This window comes from Cricetulus griseus, unplaced genomic scaffold (genome assembly GCF_003668045.3).
Source record: "Cricetulus griseus strain 17A/GY unplaced genomic scaffold, alternate assembly CriGri-PICRH-1.0 unplaced_scaffold_2, whole genome shotgun sequence".
Lineage (NCBI taxonomy): Eukaryota > Metazoa > Chordata > Mammalia > Rodentia > Cricetidae > Cricetulus > Cricetulus griseus.
In genome coordinates, this window is record NW_023276919.1 from 9,523,047 (window position 1) to 9,528,625 (window position 5,579).

Sequence of the window (5,579 nt, forward strand, 5' to 3'; positions counted from 1 at the left end):
CCATCAGTAGAAATAGCTGATAAATATCTAGACAGTCAGCCGGGTGTTGGTGGTGCAAACCTTTAATCCCAGCACTCGGGAGGCAGAGGCAGGCGGATCTCTGTGAGTTCGAGGCCATCCTGGTCTCCAGAGCGAGTGCCAGGATAGGCTCCAAAGCTACACAGAGAAACCATGTCTCGAAAAAAAATATATCTAGACAGTCAATGCACTGGAGAATCCACCACTTGCACTGTAATAATGGAGAGGATTGCCTTCTTCCGGTTCAAACTTCAAGTGTTTTGGTCATTAAAATCGTAAGTATCTAACTAGTGTTTTTCAGCAGCAACATATTCACTCTGAGATAAGGAATCTTCTTCACAACATCTTTTTTAATATCCTCAGCTCTATTTTAAGACAAAGCAATTTTAATACCAGGTACATCCCACATGGCCTTGCTTGCTGTAAACTGCTTTTCTTGACAAGTTATCAAGTAGTTCAAGGAGGTATGGTTAAGGCTGTGTTACTGAATCTTGCTGGTAAATACTACCCAATATTTTTTGTCATTTTGCAGCCTTTGTTTCCAATTTATTGACTGCTACTATGGAATCAAATAGCAAAAATGACAATGTTCTTAGGTTTGTTTTGTTTTTAAACTATGATTTAGTAGCAACTGAGGTTAACAGTTTTAACCACTTGTCAACAAGATCCAAGTTCCCTCATTTGTTCATTAGCACCTAAATGTCAAGGGGTTAAATAACCAGCACAAAAGATACTGCATTTCTGATTGTAGCATTTGGCAAAACAGAAAGGAAAAGGAAGTTGTGCTATATGTTGAAGGGATTGTGGGAAAGAAGACACCAGGAGAAGTTAAAAGCTCACATTAAGTCTTCATAGTCTTGTAAATATACTCCATCATATCCACCATAATCAGCCAGATTGTCTTTCATGGTGGCCTTTAATCACCTCCAGGAACCACACTTTTATTCTTCTCTTTGGCTTTCCTTTGCTTTTCTTATTTCTGTTTTTCACTGCAAAGCATCAAGTCATCAAAATCCAACGAAATAGAGACATCTCAAACTAAGGCTTCCAAAAACAAAACAAACAAACAAAAAACTGGCACAATACAGTGATTTTTCATATTGTGTAATTTTATCTTTTAGTAATTTTCCAAATTCTGTGAAGTCATCTCCTGAAGATGGGTTCATAGCATCTATTCCATAACCTGTATTATTAACACCAAAAGTTTCTTTTGCTAATTCAAGGTCTGTTTCTTCCTGTAGCTTCTTTAGCTGAAGTTTATCTGCTAATTGCTCTTCAGGTGTTAGCACTTTATGTTCTTCAGGCTCTTCTAATATTTTTCTAATTTCTTCTTGCTGTTTCTTCTGCTGCCCTTTTTCTCTTTTCTCTTTTCTGCTATTTTTTTTCCCGAAATTTTTACTTCTGGTATTAATTCTGCTTCCACTTTATTTTCATCATTATTATCATACCAGTTATCCTTAACTTCCTCTTCCCTGTCTGCTCCCTCCATGCAGTGCCCACCAGCTGTGCATGACTTTTTATGTATGTAGACACTTTACACCTTTGTTGTACTATGAGGACTAATTAGACGCTGACTTATGTATGCACACAAGTTGTATATGTACACAAATTCATTCATGTGCAACTCAAGGGTGTGGGTGATTCTTGATTGTCAGCAAGAAACCACATTGTTTTCATTGATTGGTGGCACCACCTAGTGGTCACAGTACATAAATAATTTTTGTATTCTGATCTATCAAAAATTACTCTTATCCTGACTTTTATGTGTAGACCATCATTAATTGGTATGCATTTAATCAACAGACCATCCAGAATTATCAATAAGTTTTCCACAGAACTTAAATTGGGAAACATATTACACAATTTGACTGTAGATGTCCCAACTCCCATTCTTCGCTCCACAACTTTACACTTAATTTCTAGAGGGTATAGTGCATAGGAGTCTAGTAGATCAGTGCATTAACTCAGAAACGACATTTCTGGAAAGGGATGCAGGTATTTCCCAGTAGTGGTGTCCAAAAACTATGCAAGAGGCAGCCAGGTGGAAGACAGAACAGAGGTAGGCTTCAGGAACAGAAGGATGGGTGTTCTTGACAACTGAGCTGATTCAGAGAATCCAGCCTGGAATCCTTCCATTCTTGGATGGACACAAATGTAGGAACAGCCATCACCAGATTCCTAGTGGGGCACTCAGGTCAGTTAAAGAAAGAAGACACACTATCAGTGAAGTGAGGCCTGCCCAGGCACGTGCCTAGAAAGGGAAACCACTGACAATCAAAGGGCTGGAGTTTTCAGTATCTCAAGGCAACATGCTTGCAAATGTGCTAAATAAATACTTACAGATCCCAATCACAAGCCAACAAAGATTGAAATCCCTCTATTCAGCAAAGAAGTAAAGAAGAATCCATAGATACGTGATGATCTCATTACACTCAAGTCACTTGTCTCCAAGGGGCAGATAGTAAAAATACTCTCACTTATGAAGTGTAGAACAAAGTCAATCTATTCAACTTGATTTTTAAAAAGTTCAACATATTTGCTGCTGCTGCTGCTGCTGTGGTGTGTGTGTGTGTGTGTGTGTGTGTGTGTGTGTGTGTGTGTGTGTGTCTGTGTGTGTGTTTGTGTTTGTTTTAGGACAATTTTCAGCAGTCAATTTCTCTTTCTAACATGTGGGCCCTGACATACATCAAATCTTCACATTTGTGAGTAAGTACCATTATCCATCTGATCCATCCTGCCAGCTGAGGTTGTTTATTTCTCATTTGGAACTCAATCCAGAACATTCCATATAATTCAGAAAATTAAAGCATTAAAGACAGCAAGAGGAGAAAAAAGGTCTGGAAATCAAATATGTATTTTTGGTTATTTGAGACCTCCTTTTTCTGTGTTGCATCCTGACCTGGAAACCAAGATATGACCTAAATTCACTTCAGATTGCAATCCTGCACCAGCCTTACAAGTCCTAGAAGACACAACCCACCATACCCATAACTCAAATATGTTTCTGTAATTAATACTGTAAAGTAGAGAACAGATCATATGGAAAAACTAATTGATAAAGAAAAAGAAAATGGAGTCTGTGTGATGCCTTGGTGTGTGAAGACATTTGCCACCAAATTTATGGACCTGAGTTCAATTCCCAGAACTCACATTGTAAGTGAAAATTGGTCTCTTGACCTCTGAAAGTTGTCCTTTATTTTCCATATATAAAAATTAGCCTTTTAGTAACAAAATATGCTGAGTACTGGATCTAATGCTTAAAGAGGCCAAGACACCTAAGCATGACCAATATGCAGTATGTAAAAATACTCCTTTGAAAGCATGCCTTGTAATTCAAGCCACTTTGATGTGGAGCATCAAAATGCTTGTTTCTCTGTATGCTTATAGAGAAAAAAGTATCAACCTGAGGCCCCACATCATTTGCCCATGTATTAGAAAGCAATCATGAGGTACTCGGAAGGAAACCATGATCTATTTCTGGCACCAAGGGATGATGGAAAAGGAGAAAAAATGGAAATACAAACTGTGTGCAGTATCTGCTCTGAACTTTAAACATCAATGCGGAATTTTTGGCAGATGGATTGTTTCTATTTTGTTGGTTTTAAGAACTGAGGCCATAATTAAGAGGGATGCTTGGGGGCTTTCGTTTTGTGTCTCTAAAGGTGAAATTCTTGGACCAGTGCAAGACGGACCAGAGGGAAAGCATTTGCCAAGAATGTTTTCATTAATCAAGAAAGACAGTCGGAATGTCAAGGATGATCAGACACTGTCATAATTCTCACCATAAATGATGCTGACTGTGGATGCAGCGGCGTTATACCCTTGATCCCCAGGCAGCTTCCAGGAAACTTAAGTCTTTCGGTTCTGGAGGAAATATGGTTGCAAAGCAGAAACTTAAAGTAACTGATGGAAGGGCACCACTAGGAGTGGAGCCTGTGGCTTAATTTGACACAACACGGGAAACTTCAGCCAGTCCCGATATGGACAGGATTGACAGATTAATAGCTCTTTCTCGATTCCATGGGTGGTGGTGCATGGCCGTTCTTAGTTGGTGGAGCTATTTGTCTGGTTAGTTCTGATAAGAAAGGAGACTCTGGCATGCTAACTAGTTAAGTGACCTTGAGCTGTCAGCATCCCCCAACTTCTTAGAGGGACAAGTGGCATTCAAACACCCGATTGAGAAATAACATGTCTATGATGCCCTTACATGTCTGGGCTGAACACACACAACACTGACAGGCTCAGTGTGTGCCTACTTTATGCTGGCAGGTCTGGGTTCCTCGTTGATGGGGATCGGGGATTGCAATTATTCCCCATGAACAAGGAATTCCCAGTAAGTGCGGGTCACAAGATTGGGTTGATTAAATCCCTGCACTTTGTACACACAGCCCATCACTACAATTGGATGGTTTAGTGAGGCCCTCGGATAGTCCCTGCTGGGGTCGGCCCTGCTGGGGTCGGCCCATGGCACTGGCTGAGTGCTGACAAGACAGTCAAACTTGACCACCTAGAGGAAGTAAAAATTGCAAGGATCATTAACGAGAGAGATCCAGGTGGCCTCTGCTGCTGAGCAAGAACAGAACCCAAGGTTCTGTTGTGCTCGGAGGGTTGGTGGAGTGATGGTGTTGGTGAAGCCTGTGTCGTGTGGTGCATGGCCTGTGGTGTTGGGTACTGTCACCCTCCGTGCACCGTTGGGGGTGGTACAGCTCAGGGGTTAGCTTGCAGGGCCTCTCAGGGGCCCTCTGTCTCCCTAAGTTTAGATGTGTGTTGGTGTTATGGCGGTGGTGGTTGGTAGTCGTCAGCTCTCATCTGCACCCTGACTGATGTCCGCCCCCACCTTTCCCTTGGCTCCTTCCCGATTCTCCACTACCAACTGCCCTTTGCCCGGTAGCGGCCTCGGCAGCCTCTGCTCCATGAGCCTCCTCGGTTCCCAGCCCATGTGGAACCTTTGCAAGTGAGGTTATACGTGGTGTTGGAGTTTGTGCATGTGGTGCCGTGTATGCCCGGTGCTGAAAGGATGGTCGGGTCTCTGGAAGCAGCAGTGGGTCGGTGGTGCATGTCTCAGGAGGAGTCCGCGGTATGACTGTGGCCCTCGATGCTGCTGTAGCCGCCAGAGCCGCCTGCGTGTGTGGATGAGAGAGAGTGAGTGCTAGAGCAGAGGCAGCAGAAGTCAGGGAGGTGTGGTCCCATCTGGGGGGGCGTCATGTGGGGATTGGAGAGTGGATATGGCGCAGTCCAGTCTAGGGGAATGGGCTGCTAGAGTGTTACAGGTCTGCCCACCTTACCCTCGGTGACCCCTCCAGCTCTGACCCTAGGATGTTGTCTCTTTTCCCCCTTCCAGGAGCCTCCTCGAGCTACACTGGCCCACAAGGGTTTTCTTTAGTGTCGCTGGCCGTTCACGGATCTCTTTTCCCCCATTTCCCTCGACCTGGGGTGCCTGCTCCTTCAGAGGTATTTAATCTCACAAGATTAGCATGCCTCTATTCTCATCCTTTCCCAACACCCAATTTTTGTCATTGTTTAGTTTTGAAGTTTTTTTAAGTTAATTTCATGTTACCTAT

The 5,579-nt window shown here is 42.9% G+C and overlaps 1 pseudogene; it reads right to left on the reverse strand.

Annotated features, from left to right (window-relative positions):
• Positions 1-854: 854 nt before the first annotated feature.
• Positions 855-4,957, reverse strand: LOC113831831 (annotated as a pseudogene).
• Between the last annotated feature and the right edge of the window lie 622 nt (positions 4,958-5,579).